General features: G+C 47.4%; 1 protein-coding gene and 1 pseudogene across 1 annotated transcript in view; one reads left to right on the plus strand and one right to left on the minus strand.

Annotated features, from left to right (window-relative positions):
• Positions 1-18,432, plus strand: part of LOC144111478 (uncharacterized) — a 165,928-nt gene that overhangs the window by 103,460 nt on the left and 44,036 nt on the right. The gene's annotated exons all lie outside the window — the stretch shown is intronic.
• Positions 10,046-11,922, minus strand: LOC144110816 (uncharacterized; annotated as a pseudogene).

Below are 18,432 nucleotides of genomic sequence, written 5' to 3' on the forward strand. Positions count from 1 at the left end.
GGGTAGAATGATTTGGGACGTGGCCCCAGCCGAAAATCGGCGGAGCCGAAGAAACACACGTCTGCTCACGTCGCGCGCGTCGCAGCGCCCCCCCCCCCCCCCCCCCCCCCCCCTGACTGGAAATGGCCTGAGATTTTACGACGTGCGTGTCTGAGATTTACGGCGTGCGTGTCACGGAGCCCATAGATTATGATTCTTAGCTTATGCCACAGGTGGCGCCACAACAGCGCGGCTCGTAAAGCGGCTCGCTTCTGATTGGTGGTCGTTTTGCGGCTGCCGTGAAAAGTGGGTCTCGCACCCATTCGCGCGTTTGGCGCGCGTTGCTGCCGCTTTTCGTGAATCTTGCCGCGCGTGACAGCACCGCGCGCGGCTTGTCGCGCGCGTTTTTGGCGCTAGTGTGGGCGTACCATTAAAGAACACCACAGAGTCTGGCATTAGATTGAATTCATCAGACTCCTGCTTTGTATACCCTCCACTTTATCATTTTCCTCAGGTGTCCTGGCCACAGTTAATGGCAGTTGCAGTGCTTTCATTTTTCAGGTTATGCCCTCTTACACCACCTGCAACACCACCCCTAACACCCTCTTCAAAGTTCTCCATTCAGTGCTTTTATCTTCAGCTCCAAAAGGATCTTTTTAGATGTTTTTACATCATTCTTTATTTTCATATTTTTCATCTCAAGTTGATTGATTTCGGCTCGCTTTGCAAGCCTGTGGCAGTGGTCAGCTCTCAAAGGTCGCATCTGCAGCCAATGCTCTTTAGACTTCTTTTCCCTCTCAGCAGAGATATCACTAAGACGAGCCGCTAGCGGCAGCCTGTGTGTGCTCGCATTGCGGCTGGCACCTGCTGCCCTTGCTACAGAGGCAGCAGGAAGCACAAGGTGCTGTGGTTGCCGGTGTGTCTGATGCAAAAGAGGCGCTTCGCGTAGTTGGCACAGCTGGTGCAGGCAGAGTGGCAGGAACAGCTGCTATGGCCACTGGCTCCTCTTCCGTTACATCGTCTCACTGCGGGCTTTGTTCTTCGTAATGCCAGGGCCATAGCGGGTCCTCCGCATCACCTAATGCGAAGGAAGTGCTTGCTATTAGACGTTGCAACGAGGGTGAATCCAATGCAATGTCGCTTCGGATCAAGAAACACTTCAATCTTTGCTAGTGCTGTAAGCCACCTTAGCCTTTGAATGGTTTACAGTAAAGTAGGTACTTGAAATCATTCTGCACTTTTTTGCAAACTTGTGTTCGTTGCTTTCAATGTCCTTTAGGTGACATTTTACCATTTTGGGTCGTACAATAACTCGATCAATGCTTCAGTTAGAGTTCGTTTATGTGATATAACAGGAAGCTTAAAACATGCACTTAGCCTGCTTTGAAGGGAAACATTTCCGGAATACAGTTGTCACGTACACTGCCAATCAGTCTCATTGGATGACCACCTTGGCAAATATGTTCAGCCAGTGCATTTGCACCTCTTCGTTGTAGCTTTGATAACATTGGTCGCACAGGACAATATTTTAATGAGGTCAAAACAACACAGATGCCACAGAAAATTTTACATGGCTACAGCTGTTATGCACACTTTAATAACAAAAGAGCTCGGATGCTCAGAAAAAAAGAAAAGTACAGAAGCAGCCACAACAGAAAAAATGGTCAGGCACAAATGCCAGGCAGGGATGCTGCAATTCATTTTGCTCGAGTGCTTCATGTAAGCCTAAAAACAAAAGCAGTACATACACAGAATACGTGTTCCTAGAAACGTAATTTCAAATATATTTTCGGAGATTGCAGTACAAATATATATCTCTCCCTCTCAGAACGCTTATCTTCGACTGACATTCTGAGCAATATCTGTTCTTGCGGCTTCGTTTTATATATATATATATATATATATACATACATATACATCGAAGTATACGCTTCATTTAAGGAAACATTTTTATTTGACTCGACGTTTCGATCGGAGGACCGATCTTTTTCAAGAGTGACCATACAGTGCATGGGCGCGTGTTCTTATAGCATGGAACTTGACACACAGAAGGCTTAAGGGCACAGGGTAAGCCCTACACTTCCCATGCATTTTAGGCCATGTTGAGGTACATGTTTCTCACTAACTAATAACAGTAGCCTAATAATACATATATCATTGTTTGCCAAATTTTGTGCTCTTTTTACTGAACTAGAATATTTGAAATGTGTTGAAAATTCGATTTTTAATAAAATTTTTTCCGGTAGTACACAAATCTGGCCTTTCTTTGCGCATTTCAAAATTCATAACAGAATAACTGCTCAGTGAAATTGCTTAATTCTAGTTCAGTAGTTGGCAACACTTATGTAGATGATTGCAAAAAAAAATCAGCCGTCTGTCTTGAAAGGCATTGGAAATAATGGTACCTTTGTAAGAAAAAACACTGTTTTGAGATAATAGAGCGTAAAGAGAAAAAAGATGTGAAAAACCATTTTTTATTCGCAGAAACGCCTCCATAGTAATTGGTTTAATAGCCCCCTGCTTCGTAGTCACTGTCGCCGTCATTTTTTCGCTTTTCGGCTTGTCGTTTTGACTGTCGGGCCTCTTTTGTAAGCTGTCGTGTTGCTCGGTCCGCAAAGTACATGCGCTTATGGTCAGCTTCCCTCAGCCGCTTGATGGTGTTGCTCCCTGGGTTCAATCCACACGCCTTCAAAACGTTGGCCCGTGCGATGCTACCATCATTAAATGAAAGAACAGCATCCAGTGTTGCCATCCGTAGGGTCCGAAGCCTAACAAACACATTCTTTGGCGCGCGTTCCCAAACAACATGGTTGAACGACTCATTTGCATTTTGAGTTCGCCCATGCAGGCACTTCTCTAGGAGCTCAGCCTTCGATAGCTCCCTATAAATGGGTTTGATAGCCTCCAAGACAGATGCAGGCAAACTCTCCTTGTGGAAAAATGGCTTGCCCTCTGACTGACTTCTGTTGAAGGCACACCACGTATCAGGTCCCTTTGGGCAAAGTCCATGGCATGGGTCATCGTCTGTGGCCGATAAGTGGAAGAAGGTTGCCCAAACGGCCTTTCGCATTTCATCCAGGTTTCCTACATTTCTTCTGATGGCCAAACCATAGTACGTCTGGAGCTTGTCTATTACTGCATCAGTCAGTCGGCCTCGGCCCGAGAGGCTCTTTCCATCAGAGAGTTTTCCTGCTTTGTTTCCTTTTTTTAGTCTTCGTAACCTAGTGCCCATCCTTTTTTGCATGTGCCCTATGCACGCAACCTTGGATATTTCAACGGAATCACCATATGGCATTTGTGCCTTCACAGCCATAAAAGCCTTGCTGTCACCATCCCCAAGGTATTTGACGTATCGAACGCCGTGAAGCTCCTCACTCCTGCCGAAAATTTTCAGTGCTCCTGCGACTTCCATTCCGCCGCTGGTGCCTTGGTAGTTGTTTTGGCACACCTCTCTATGAAGGGGGTCACTGTTTGTACCCTTGATGCTGCACTTTGGACAACGTTTAGACAAAACCTCCACATCCAGCACTTTCCCAGAGTCTACACTGGTCGCAGAGACTATGCCGTTATTGGAAGTATGGCCTCGCTTCTGCCAGCTTCCATCAAGAGCAACTGCGATGTCTTTATCCCCCTCATTCAGCTGCACAGCTTCGTCAGCTGCCCTTTTCATCGACTCCTGAGCAGCAGCTTCGATGTGACCTAGAAGCTCTTGATTGTATTTCGCAAACTTTGTCGGCGGCTTAGGAAGGTTTAGCATAACACAGAGTATATTTCCTGCAGCCATTCCCTTACCAATGGACCTCAAGGCATACACTAACCTGAGGTTGGCTTCATAGAGGCCAGAAGTAGTTTTCTTCGACGTCTCAAATCGTTGTGCGGCACTACACACTTCACAGTTCAAACTGTAAACGCTTGCAACACCTACCCGTTTTGTCACAATTTCGATGAGCTCAACACTTCCACCGCACTCTCTGCACACACAAATCTGTGTAATTGCGGCACAAATGCCGTCCATGTCCATTAAGGCATATTGGCTGCTGCTCTGTAGCACATCCTCTTCCTGGAAGCACAGAGAAAATCTTGAAAGCTTCGATGTCGAGGAGCTGGCGCGTTCGGCATCTCATTCGGTCGTGGACATCCTTTTGCTTTTTCACGATGAGCGTAGCGGTTGCCGTGAAATTCACGCCTGACGAAGGCCTTCTTTGCCCTGGGCATCTCAACTTATCAGCAGCAACCAACACCGGCACAATTTACAATACTGATCGAAAGGGATAGCACTCGGACGCAGCTGCATGAAGGTTGCAGAAACGTGGAAAAAACGTGCAAAGCGTCTCAGGATTGTCTTGGCTAAAAAAGAGGAGCTGTACAATAGTTGCCAGACAATTTTTTATATGTAGCTGATTTTAGACAAGTTTTGAAATCAGGTGGTGGACTTTTTGGTTGAAAAAATTGACGTTAATCCTGAAAGGGGGCGTGGCCGCTCACTACTTGGTTTCGGAAAAAGAGTTTTTCAGCCGTAAATATGGCTTTCTGAGGAAAGTGCGATCATGGAACATGTGTAGAAAGAATTGAACTTCTAAAATTCCAAAAGAAAAAAAAACGATTTTTTTCTAATTTTACCTTACCCTGTGCCCTTAAAAAGAAAAGAAAAAAGGGGGAGGGTGCGGCCGGGAGAACGGAACACAACTGACACCTATGGTATATTAGGGAAGCAAAGGTGGCGCGTCGCGTACCCGTGAACTCACTGCACACACACACACACACGCACACACGAAGCGAAAGAGGGAGGCCGGGCTGGGTGCGCACGCGGCTACTGCGACAAGAAAAAAGAAAAAGAGAGAGAGAGAGAAGCAAAAGCAGAGCATAAGGGGAAAGCAAAGAAGAAATGTGGTGGGGCTTAACAAAAGAAGGGATGCGTCCGCCAATTGTGGGTTTCGGTATGCCTCTGTCCGCGTATGTGCGGCCCCGAGCGGCTCCGAAAGATGGCCCGGACAAGGCGGAACAGGTTGAGACCGCCCAAAGTGGGCTCCACATGGTGACACGCGAGCCGCTAAAACCAGATGAGCTTCCCATAGGAGGACCAGATGGAAAGGCTTGTTGACAGGAATGCAAAAAAAAATGAGATATAGCACAGAGAAATTTAAAAAAATACGAAATATATAAAAATATATAATGACCAAAAAAGAAGAAAGTGAAGGGGACATATGGCCCTCGCGGGACCAAAGAATGAGTTGAACGGCAGATGGAAACAAGCCGAAACTGACATGCACCAGGGGTATGACCTCAGACGACTCAGTCAGTGGTGGTACTTTGTCTATTAGGGTTGAAATTTTCTTTGGTTTCTGCCATCAAAAGAGACGATAGGGTGCCATGGTTTTCGTTGATGCCCCTTTGCACTGTGTTAAATTTGAAAATAAAGTAAGATTCGCGTTGTTCGCGCTCCCGGGTGTTTTTAAAGCTACTCTGCAATATCGTTACTTTAAGTTTGTCAAACTCGTGGCCTTTTTCACGGAGGTGTCTCGATAGTGGGAGGCCAGGGAGAGATTGAGTATGTGAGCGGTGTTTATTAAATCTTAATCGGAACGAATTGTTTGTTTGGCCAATGTACTGCATCTGACATTCGCCACACTCGAGCATGTAAACATTACTGGAATCGCAGTTTAAGTCCTCTCGGATAACATGTTTGAAATCTGAATTGGTACTTTTTGTCAGTGCTGTGGTTTGCATGTGTTTGCAAACTTGGCATCTGCTCTTTCTGCAAGGTGTGCAACCCACCGGCCTCGGTTTATTAACCGTTGAGTGCACAAGGTGATTTTGTAAATTTTTTGGCCTTCTGTATGTTACCCGGGGGACCAATGGAAAAATTTTTGAGAGCTGCTCACTTTGTTCTATGATATTGAAGTGTTTTTGAAGGATTTTTTTAATATTCGGTAGGTTGTTTGTGAATGTCAGTACTAGATTAGAGCGATGCGGTGTTGGCGGGGATTCCGCAGGGATGTGATTACGGTTAGTAACTTCCGCCCTTTTAAGGCATCGTCGATGATTGAAGGCGGGTAGCGCTGTTTCTTTAGAATTTCGCCCATGTGTTTAGCTGTGTTTAGCATTTTTTTGAAAATCTTCTGCTCGAGAGCAAATGCGTTTGAATCGGATAGCCTGTAAGTACGGAATTGAAGTTTTGCAATGGCGTGGGTGGCAACTGTTGAAATGAAGATACTATTGTCTGTCTGTGGGTTTTTTATAAACGCTAGTGATTAATGCACCCCTGTCAACACGAACAAGCACATCAAGGAAGTTAATGCTATTAGTTGAGTACGTGTGTGTGAAAGAGATATTTGGATGTATGTTGCTGAATGAGGTGATAAACTGAATTAGTTTTTCCTCTGTCTCTGCCCAAATTATGAATATGTCATCATGAAAATGTTTGTAAAAAGCCGGTTTGGTTGGATATGAGGAAAGGAAGTCTGATTCAATTTTGTTCATAAATATGTTGGCGTAATTTGGTGCCATTTTTGTGCCCATAGCCGTACCACTCGTTTGAAGATAATATGAGTTATTGAATTCGAAAGTTTTAAGTTTAAGGACCAAATTTGCAAGTGTTTCGATGGCACTTGGACTGGGAGAGTCTGGGATTCTGTGTTCTTTATAGGCTCCGACCATGGCCTGTATTCCGTCGTTATGGGGGATATTAGTGTAAAGTGACACCACGTCCATGGTAACTAGGAAAGCGCCATGAGGGAAGGTGACATCGGATAATTCTCTCAGGAAGTGGCTAGTATCCCGTATGTAAGATGGATGTTTTGGAGGTATATGTTTGATGAGGGAATCGATGTAATCGGAGATCGGTTCTGTCAGTGTGCCGACACCAGAAACAATAGGTCGCCCCGGATGGTTCTCTTTGTGTATTTGCGGAAGCATATAAAAGCGCCCCGTGGAGGCATTTTTTGTTGTCAGCGCCTTACTTATTCGCCATGGTAATTCACCTTCATCGGTTTGTTTATTCAGAGTTTTTGCTATGATCCTCTGGTGTTCAGAGGTGGGGTCTGATGATAGTTTCTTATAGAATTTTGAGTCGTTGAGTTGGCGGTTGGCCTCCTGAATATAATCATCTTTGTCCAAAATAACTATACCTCCACCCTTGTCGGCGGGCTTAATGACGATGTCGGTTCGTTTGCCGAGTGAGTAAAGCGTTACGTTGTTTTTTTGTGAGGTTGGGTGGGCCAGATTTTCGTGTGCCAAAGGCCTGCAATATGTCCTTCAGTACCGCTTTAATATATAGGTCTAGATATTTATCTCTGCCAATTTATCTCTGCCAATCTCTGTCCACTGTTCCTGAGATTTCGGGCACCAAGCATTATTTTGGCTTGGTTTGTCGAAAAAGTATTCCAGTAGTCTAAGTGTTCGGGAAAAGTCATCCAGATCCTTGAGTAATTGGTATTCATTATACTGCCCATTATTCGGGCAGAATTTTAAGCCGCGTGATAAAAGGGACTCTTCATCGGGAGTGAGTTGTGAGCTTGATAGGTTGATTATATTTTCCGGAAGGTGTGGCTCTCCAGGTGTTCGGTCTAATGTGGTTGTATGTTCGTTTATCGTTTCGTTGTTATTGTCGGGTGGGGAAATGTGCGTTGCCAGTTGCAATACCATCGTGCGCTCCATACCTGCCTCAACAACAATGCCATCACGAGAGAATTTTTTAAGTTTCTTCGTCCAAATTTGCTTAATTTTGCTCAACTGAAAGACCTCAAGCTCATCTGTCTCGGATGCTGAGAGTATCATGCTGTGACGCGCCCGCCTCTCCTCGAGTATTATTGATGCTAACATCTGTCTAAAGTGCTCAATTGTTATTTTCAGGAGGTTTAAAGAAGCCTTAAGTAGTTCTTGCTCCATGCTTCTCGATGGGATTCTGAAAGGTTACTCATGGATGGCGATAGGGATACGAGAAGACCCTTCGGTACAGTTTCTGATTTAAGATATATTTGAAGAGATTTTATGTGGAGCTCGTGCCTGATTAGCTTGTCAGTAATTTTTCTTAATTTTAAAAAATTCCTAGAGTGTGTGACATTAGCAGAAGGAGAAATGGTGGGCGCGTGAGCCTGGTCGGCCTGTCAGTTTTGCTTTAACTTCAGCCGTTGGGCTGAGCCACAGCGTCGTCTGAGGTCATACCTTTGTTTCGGCGTGGCGACCTCGTGACCGAAGTTCTGCAGGGTGACGGAAGCTTGTTGGGGGCCCGGAGTTGGTTCTGTTGATATGGGAATCCTCTATGATTCTGGGCTTGTCGGAGTGGCAACCGGTGACGTATCGCCCACCACAGCAGGTGTCGGGTGGTTTGGTGCTGAGTATGGGTTCCTGGTGGTAGTGTCTGGTGCCGGAACTCTTGATGGTTCGGTGGCACTTGCAGACATGGTGCAGTGCGGTGATCTTTGTGATGGCGTGGGTAGAAGTGCTTGGTAAGTGGTCGTATTTTCGCTCGTGCGTCCGACATCACTTGAAATTCTTGACGTGTTTTTCGGGTGACACTTCTGACGGCGGTTCTGCAACCCAGCTGTCCGTTTATTTTTAATTATCTGTTCAGCTTCCGCAATGGTCGGGAAATCCGCTGTTGTGGGTGCCCCGGCTTCTTCATTGGTTTTGCTTGTGACCTCAAAATAGCTGGCAGCTATTCGGGTGCTGTGCTCTATGGTGGGTCGGTGAATCTTCTCTGATGGTAGGTGATCTTGCCATGGGGCCAAGTATTGCCGGCGAGCACTGAGGATAACGTTGAAGACATTCCAGGCGAGTAACGAAACTCCCCCAAAACTTGGGTGCACGCCATCAGCAGCTAGGACCCTCGTAGCGGGGAATGCGTCCAGCGAGTGAAAGATGTAGAACACATTTCGGTTCTGAGCACACAATTCAATAAGTCTGTTGTTGAACCCGGTGGCGCGCTGATTGAATTTGTCCACCATTCGCCAATTTCTGGAACCATGTCTGCGATTAGGGGCCCGCGGCAGGACTAATGTGGCGTATATCGCCTCGATATCGGGCCATGCTGAGCGGATGATCTTGAGTGCTTCTTCGTAACGACTGAGGGCAGCCTCAATGCTTGTCTTGTAGATGTCGTTCGTTCTCAAATGAAGAATCAGTCCTCTTACACTGGGAGGCACGTAGTCCAGGAGGTTCCCCACATCAGTGATTTCAGCTCCGGGTTGCGAGATGAAGGCTGGGGCACACAGGCTAGATTCGTCGAAGTGATTGTACTTGTGTTTCGTCTGAGAGTCTCCAATCAGGGCCCATGTTGGCGCGTTGAGGGGAAATTTCCAGAAAACGTTCCTTGAAGCGTTAATGGCAGCCATTGAAGAAAATTCGCTGTGAAAACATGAGGTACTTGACTGCTTAAAATAATATACATCGAAGTATACGCTTCATTTAAGGAAACATTTTTATTTGACTCGACGTTATATATAGAGCTATAAATAAAATAATAGTCATACAACTGGCACCTGGAATAGCAGCCTCTTGAGAGTCTGTGAAAGCAGGGCAGCCACCGATGGTGTAGGCTGGGACTATCTCCCGCGTCCTCAAGGAGCGCGCGCTTCGTTCAATCACAGCTCGAATTTGAGATGCGGGAACCTCAAACACTGCTTTGAGTCCTCCAATCTCATGCGAGCCATGCTTCTACCATGCTGCAGCCACTGCCGGCGAAGGCAACACTGGAAAGGGCAAGCATTCACAAGCAAAACAAGACCAAGATGGCGGCGCTCGGTTCAGCGGCACGGAAAGGCGTGCGCGCGCGATGTTTGGTTTTTTTCCCCTTTGCTCGCGGCTTGGAGGCTGCCGCTGCCTGTTGTATTACTAATTAGCAGCAGTTCCACGATGAATTAGGCATTCATAATTAGAGAAAAGGTAGTTTACAACACATATCGCCGAAATATATACTTTTTGAAAAATAGTTTTTCGCTATTTTTCGAGTTTTGAAACCCGCGTTCCCCCTTAAGCCAAGGTTCCCAGCCTACACATTTTCGTGCGCGAGTTCCAGTAACTGACGGCGATGTTTTTGAGGAATCAGAAGCTGCTCACATTTGCGACCCTACTTATACGTGTAGCAGCAGTACAATAAGCCAGATTTCTCGTAAAATGAAACCCTCTTTTTCTCCACGCCCAGTTTGACGCTGTTCATCAGATCGGCTATGAAGCAATCTTCCTGTTGCTTGCGAATCAGTTTCCCTTTCAACTGCAGCCCGCTCCTGCCAGGTGGCGGAAACCGTAGCGAGTGTGGAGCCTGCTTCGACTAACTGCGGCGTCGTGTCTACATCGCGGCTAGCACTGCACGTGTCACTCCCCGTCACTTCCAGGGCACGCTCACCCAGGCCAGCCTCCGAGCTCTGCGTCTCCCATGCCTGCTTGCCACTAAAGTTACCTTGATTGGTCCATGTGCTGCACCGCTGTTCGCTCACCACCGCAAAGTCAAGTTCCTTCGACAGCTGGCGCGCTTTGGATCGTGTGAGGGCCATGTACGCCACGTCGGCAAAAAATGATTTGCCCGGATCCTTCAGCAGCTGCTCCAAGCTATTTGAGAAGAGGTAGGGAAAGTGCTCCGGGAGGGCGGCAGAGACAGCGGCTTCTGTGTTTCCCAAACTGTCCTTCAACGATAACTGTCGCGATCAGTAAACAGACACTCTCCTCCTCGGCCACTTGCCGTATCCAAGCGCATTCTCCCATAAAATCACTCGAGGAGACAAAAGAAGGGTGGACAACGTCCATAGTGTGTGCCGAGTCCTGAAGTGTTGTGCACTTCTTGCCATTTACCTTAATTTCCTGCATATATGACTCCAATAGTCGCATGTTTTTGTTTGTTTCCCATATTGTTGTAAAGGCAATTTCCTCTTGGCAGTTCGCCACGATGTGCTCTTGCTTTTGGCAGTTGTAGCAGGCTAACAGCTTCCGTTTTTCAAAAAAACGCGTCGCATCGTTTCGCTGCTTGGGACCATCGTTAGCCTTCTGAGATGCATTCTGTCCTTCCCTTACAGTTTCTTTGCTAAGGGACTCATCTTTCCGAAACTCGCGACACGGGATTTGCTTCCGTTTGTCGGGCTTCCTAGAAAAACCATCTCTCCTATCTGCTTTTTTCTACGCGCACTGCCCTGCTGTGCAAGCTGCGGCGGGTGAAATACTCTTCCGTTAACTCTGCTGCCTTGTTTAGCTTAACCTCCTTTAGCCTATCTTGCAGCCAGAGCCTGACATCCTCATCAATGCAATGGTAGAACTGTTTCAACGCAAGGCATTCGACGACTTTATCGCGGTCGTCGTAAACCTCTTCGCCCTTCAGCCATTCCACCAGGTCGGCTGTTAGACGAAACGCGAAGTCAACATTTGACTCCCTGCCCTTTTTTGCATACCCGAACCTCTGCTGGAAAGCTTCGGGCGACAATTTGTACTTCCGCAGTTGGGCTTCCTTCACATCACAGTTGCTTTCAAATTCCTCTTTCGATAAGCAAGTTATTACGTCCGATGCCTTCCCGGGAAGCAAGGCTAACAGATTCTGTGCCCAGAGGGATCGCTCAATGCCATTCCGTTCGCACACGTGCTCAAATTTCACGAAGTGTTTGGCCATATCCTCTCCGACGACAAAGGGTGGAAGTTGATCGCGTATTCTTGGACAGTTAGAAGTGAGGCTTGGCGCCGGTGAGCTTTTTTGGGTCTCCAACTCTTTCATTTTAAGCTCATGCTCGTGACGTTCCTTCTCTTTCTTTTCCTCCTCGCAACGTTCCTTCTCTTTATTTTCCTTCTCGTGACGTTTTTCTTGCCGCTCCCGCCGTTCATTGATATCTGCCCAGGCCTCTTCGTCTTGGTCAGCCGTTACGTCCTCATGACCTCAAGGATTGCATTCTTTCTTTTTGTTGAGCACAACTCAATGCCCAACTCCTCACAAATTTGGAGAAGTCCTTCGACCTTGTACTTCTCCATCGTTCACACTTTCCTCTTGCTGTTTACCCTTTTAGAATATACTTGCTTACGCTACTATAACGTTACTAGTAAGACATGCACAAGTATTTCACACACTGCTCTGTTTACCCCCTTAGCATCCCTTTGTTTTCAAAACTATATCACTAGGCTTGAAACGCACAAGGTTAACACAATGCTACACCAAATCCTTCCATAAGCTCTTATAACCTGTGTCAGAGAAAGTCTGGTGTTTGAGGTAAACTTCAGGCACTCACCGCACCGATGTAGCTGATGCCGGTCAATCCCGTAGGTGCCATCCACTGTTGCGACTTTGAGGTGGTCCCGTAGCACTCGTCACCCGTTTTGTGACAGAGTTTTGCCAGCTCCGTAGTCGGTAGCGAAGACTCTGAGTCAGGCGTCGGTGAGAATAACAAAAGGGACTTTATACACTATATACAGGTCAATCTACAGGACACAATCGGCACGGGGGCCGAGAGCTAACAGCAAACGCGACTTTTCTTGCACGGCGACGTCCGGCGAGGCTCCAACGCGTCACACATCTCACTCCCCTGGTGAGAAGCACTCGGCTCACTGTGGGTCGGTCTTGGTGGATCGGAGGTCGGAGGTGCTCTCCAGGCAGCACCGTTGGGGTTATAAAGCCCCGAGGAACGGTTGTCACTCGAACGGTTCAATACAAAGCCAGCACTTCACAGCCGTCCGAGTAGTCCAACCAGCGACCGCGCTGGCCACCCGCTTCAAGTTTTCCGTGCACGGTGACTTCCAGGGGAAAGGGAAACAGGCACCCGGCTGTCTAGCAATTCGCTGCACGTTTGGACATGTCGTTCGCCGATGCTTCTCCATAGGGCGCTGCTGCCTGGCGACGCAGCATCTTAGCTTGTCAAGGGAGCGTTAGGGCACTGTTGCCTTGTGGCGCAGCACCGGCTTGTCCAAGGGTATTCGCAGGAGAAACCTTGCATCTTGTAGATTCGGAATCCGGGCTGGTTGTCCGGGCACAAAAGTGTCGACACGACCTGTGGACTGGCTGCGCGTTGTGGCTGTGGACATGCGTCCTAACCGTACTGTGTTTGACTGCGAAATGCGATGGCGTCACCTCTTGGACGTACGCGTCAAACAGGGCCCCTGGACTCAATCAGAAGACGATCAACTATGTCGACTGGCCACCAAGTGTGACGAGCTTGTCCTGCTAGAAGATTCCAGTGACCTTATGCCATGTTCCACGTTTGGACACTATGACCCTGAAAGGGCACTCTGGCTTGTGCGTCTTTGCAGCAAAAAACATTTGTAAGGACAAATTCTCACTCTTCTCGATGAGGGTCACAAGCCCTGTCAGATTGAGCCTATTACACAGGTTCTTTTCTTTTGGTTTTGCTCTCTTTAGTGAAACTTTTTGGCAGTCAAACACAGCATCCACAGCCTGTGATGCTTTGCGAGAGAAGGTTTCTGCGGAAAATACAGCGAACCCACCTTCTTTACCAGCAGGCAGAACACACAGTGCGCCTTTCTTTGAAGGTAAGATAGCGTCCTTCAAAATATTAGCCTGGCAGTTTATTGCTTGTGTAGGCCGAGCACATCTACATCACTCCAAACACAACCATCAATGTTGCGGTCCGTTGCCCGTCGTGAAACACGTCTCACTAAGGCCAGCTGTTCAGAAGCGGTCAGTCTCGGTTCCATGGCGAATTTCGGCCCTCTTTCGAGCACCCATCGAACCCCTTCCAGAAGGACGCCATCCTCGGTGTGGTGGGTGAACAGCTCCACAAAGACAAGCGCTGACTATCAACTGAGTTTATTGAAGAGCAAAAAGTGGTAATATATAGGGAACGTCAAAAATAAAATATAAAAACTGAAAAAAGTGATAAAAGGAGGGTAAACAACCTATGCCATGTGCAAGTCCAGATATTGAATTTCCTTTTCACTTAATGTCACAGAAGGATGGCTGATGCACTTATGTGCCAGATTATGAATGTGATATGATTCCATGATTTCTCCGGTCACCTTATTCTTATGTTAGAACAGCACTGCTGTCTTCTTGTACAGCGTTTCGCACTTGCATTTTTTTGCAGCCAAACTTTGTCCCAGGAACTGGGCCACCCTTTTCTGGTTTTCTCTTATGTTCTTTTTCATGTTTCCACTTGCAACTAGCACAGTGAGTGGCAACATGGCAAAGAGGGTCATTTTTTCTTGCGTATTCGTGCTCCATTAATCTTTTTTTCAGGCATCTGCCTGTTTGCCCAACATAGGTGGCACCGCACTTAAAGGGCATCTGGTGTACCACGTTTTCTTTGCAGTCAACAGAGGGTGACACATGTCGAGCCTGGCAACCGACCTTTTTTGTTTGCTGTCCCTGCGAGACTTGTCTGCACATGGCATTCAGTTTTCTAGGGGCAGAAAATACGACATCTACATGTCGCCCTGTGTTGACTGCAAAGCGTAGTCAGCGAGTATTCGCTGAGCAGCTACCGTTGAGCATGGGTAGGCGGCGTAGAGAAAGTGGGTCTCCGCATTGACGTGGCCGAACCAGCCAACTATACCTTCGTCTTCCACATACGTGCGTGAAGGCGGAAGCTTAGTCATACTCCACTCTTCAGCGACGTTTTGCTGAAGGCTGAGAAATATCTCAGCAGAGGTTCAGGGGTTTTCAACCCACTGTTTTCGATGTACTTTAGAAGTGCTAACTCTTCCTGACTCAGCACTCCTACGTTGAGCCTACTGACCTGTAGCAACCTGGCGTATCCCAGGAGACAGCAGTAGTATGAGAACGCGCTCTTTGGCATGTCTTGAGAAGTACCGTATTTACTCGAATCTAACGCGCCCTCGAATCTTATGCGCCCTCGATTGTAACGCGCGCTCGTTTTTCGTGACCCCTTCCCCCCCCCCCCCCCCCCGAAAAAAAATCTTGATTGTAACGTGCACCCGTTTTCCTTCGCAAAAAAAAAAAAAAGTACCACGCACCTCACACTTTCATACACTAATACAACTTTGTCTTGTTTGGAAAAACAAAGGTTTAATCTCGATGCGCTAAAGTTGCGATAATAAAACACACACACACACACAGTGCTAACTCTTCGTGACTCAGCATTCCTACGTCGAGCCTACTGACCTGTAGCAACCTGGCGTATCCCAGGAGACAGCAGTAGTATGAGAACGCGCTCTTTGGCATGTGTCTTGAGAAGTATATGTTAGACGTAGATATCTGCGTCAGGAGTGCTAGATGGCATCAAAAGTTCATGCTGATAGGCTGCACAAGCAGGTCGATGATACCGTTTGCCTCAGTTTCAGGCAGCATTGGCTCAATGATGGATGAAAGCAGGCTCAAAAGCAGCGTGATGATTACGGCGGGCAGCTGGACTGCGCTTGGCTGCAGACAATACAGAGCAAGAAGGCCTATACGCAGTACAAGGAAGGCTGCATTAGAGCTCTGCTTCCACGAGCCAGGCCACTAGCAGGTCGGTGATGCCATTTGCCTCAGTTTCAGGCAGTGTTGGCTCAATGACGGATGAAAGCAGGTGCAAAAGCAGCGTGAGGATTACAGCGGGCAGCTGAACTCACTTGGCTGCAGATAATACAGAGCAAGAAGGTCTATATGCAGTACAAGAAAGGCCGCATTACAGCTCTGCTTCCACGAGCCAGGCCAATGCCAGCTTATAAACATCATCACATTAGCGACATCCCTTATACTGTCGCCGCCGTTGCGTCGATGAAAGTTGCAACAAGCTGGCAGGTGGTAGCAGAAGTGGGGAAAACTGCAGGAAGACGCCGGTGGTCTCCAGTCAACAGCCTGAAGATTATTGCAGCGGCAGGAAAACCGTAGCCAGGTCTCGTCGACGGCATCACAAAACGTTGGATGCTTAAAGCAGGCTATCCAAGAGTGCCTTTTAAAAGCATGGACCCTCAGTCCATCGGCGGCCACCTCCATGCTTGCAAGGAATGCAGGAGGCTTGCGTGGTTGATCCAAGGGAGGTCACGGCAGCACTGACGCAACGGCTGCCACCTCCACGCTTGAATGACACGATCTCCGCTGCCTATCTTCCTTTACACCTCGGGTTTCTGACACGTCGGCTCTCCACTTCTTGTGCTCGCCGCGCTCTTTGTCGCCGTCGCCGCGCACACATGCAAATCTGGGCTGGCATGCACAGCACTCCGCTGTCCGACGCACCACTGTCGACGCACCGCATTCACAAATCCTCTGACGATCTTTTGTGCACCTCACAGTATATCACTAGGCAATATTTCTTTAAAAAAATTATACCCATACATTAACCCTTTGTGAGTTCATATATGGTTCCCTAGCAAAAAAGAAATGCTTTGCTTTTTGAGCTCCTGAAGGCTTAAATATGATACTAAACAAATTTGGGGATTATAACATGCCCAGTTTATTAGAAAAAAAAGTGGGATATATATGTTCCATTGGCACATTCTGTGGCTCTCTGATGTGGGACCACACTGTCCCGTTGTCTCATGAAGGCACCATCCTGAGTTCACTTATGTGCCTATTTAGTGTGAAAGGCAGAAAAACAAGTGCCACACAGGGGCGCCTTGCACACCCCACACATGAACTTTGTGCAGACCTCATTTCCTGTGGTGGAGCACCACCTGCACCTTCGCCTTGTGGCACTTTTTGTGGATTGTGGCCGCTCCCTGTGAACCGAATTTCCTTCAAGACTCCAGCCATTTTTAGCCGCTCTTTGGCCCTCCTTGTTCTTCCAGAATGGTCCTGTGCTAGTGTAGTGCCTGAACGTTCGTCCATTTGTCAGTTGCCGTCCTACAACAAGCCGGAACCACAAGTATGATGTCATTGTTGGCGCTGCATTGAATTAATGAATTGACGACAGATCCATCGAAGAGAAAATAAAGTATCCTATACCAGGACTTCTTAGAATGCCTATCAGAAGTATAGGCATTTCGCTTTTGGTCAAATTTATCTACGGCCCCCATCGACATGATGTAGTCTGCCACCAGTTTTGAGCCGATGATGGCCACCGAAGAGCCATTGGCAAGCTTCCGTGTTACTTCCACAGTTTCCGTGGGATCATGGAAATTCGATAAGAGGCGAACATCTTTAGTGTCATGCCACTGATAGGCTGTGGCCTTACCTTTGGAGCGCCACAGCTTTTCTCCCTTCTTTAGCTTGTTGTTTCGCTTGCAATTCTTCGGGCAAGTCCTTTCTGTTGGTGCGAACCGTCCCTGCGGCTAGGATGCTCCTCTCAGCGAGAGTTTCCATTAGTCGAGTGCAGGTAAAATAGTTATCAAAGAATAGCTGCGTTCCAGGCTGTGCGTTCTCTGACAGAGAAAGCACGACATGCTCACCAAGGCTTTGATTGGCCGGTCTTTGTGCGTTCTTCCCTTCATACACCTGAAATTGCAGCAAATAGTTCGTCTTTGAGTCTGCCCTGCACCAGACTTTATACCCTCTTTTTATGGGCTTCATTGGAAGGTAGTGTTTCATACTAGATCGTCCTTTGAAAGCAACCATGCTCTCGTCAGTTGCCTAGTGAGATGACGGCGAGTATTCTTCCTGAAATTTCTTGTTCAGTTTATCAGTGAGGGGACGCAGCTTAGCAAGCCTCTCATAACCATCTTCTCTTTTCTTATCATGGGTCGTTTACACGAAGGGAGTTCATGATATGCTGGAAGCGCTTGAAAGACATCGCTTTGGCGATTTCTTCGCTGTTGAAAAGAGAATCACGGCTCCGGTAATGATAAGTGATGTCGTGGTGACATGCTCATCAGAAGCAGCAATCCAAAATATGCGCGCAGGTCATCTCTTGTGAGTATTGACCACTTCTTAGGGTATTTTTGTTCCCCGGCATGGTTTGTGCGCTCTAAAATAATTTCGAACACTTCATCGTCGAAGTACAGGTCACAGCAGTCGGCTGCCCGCTCCACTGGCTTTGTTGAGAACTGAGGGTCCCATGATTTCGGAATCCCAACGCGGATCAGTGGTTCATTTGTACTCAAGTTGTCACCAACTTCCTTTTCTACTATGTCATCTACTTCGTGATATGGCTCGACTGTTTCCCGCTTGCTTTTTTTTCTGTTCTTTGAAATTGTTGGTCGCTGTTTCTTTTCTTTGCCTTTTGATGAACCAGCTTCGTTGTCATCTTCGTCGGAACTCGAATCTGGTGGTGCAAGCTCCGGAACGAACTCATCCTCGCTACTCAGTGCCTCGTCCTCACTTGTTTCTGACTCATCTGGCAGGCTGAAAAAGAGTTCCAGTGCCTCTTCGTGTGTTAGCGAGTCCACTGCAAAATCATAAAACCAGAAATAATGCGAATGTATCACATTTGTAGTTCGGGTCAGTTAGGCCTAGCAAAATAAGGGTACGCTTTTAGAGTATCCTGGCTTTGACATCACTATCGCGTGGCCCATTGTTCTAATTTTCAAATTCCTGACACCAATGCATGCAATGGGCATTCCTTTGAATGGGCAGAAGAGGAAAATCTTATCATTCATGCCGAACTCTCGTTCATCGAGTCCTACGGGAGTGAAAATTCTGTGTCGAACATTCAA

The sequence above is a fragment of the Amblyomma americanum genome, chromosome 11 (genome assembly GCF_052857255.1).
Source record: "Amblyomma americanum isolate KBUSLIRL-KWMA chromosome 11, ASM5285725v1, whole genome shotgun sequence".
NCBI classification, from domain to species: domain Eukaryota; kingdom Metazoa; phylum Arthropoda; class Arachnida; order Ixodida; family Ixodidae; genus Amblyomma; species Amblyomma americanum.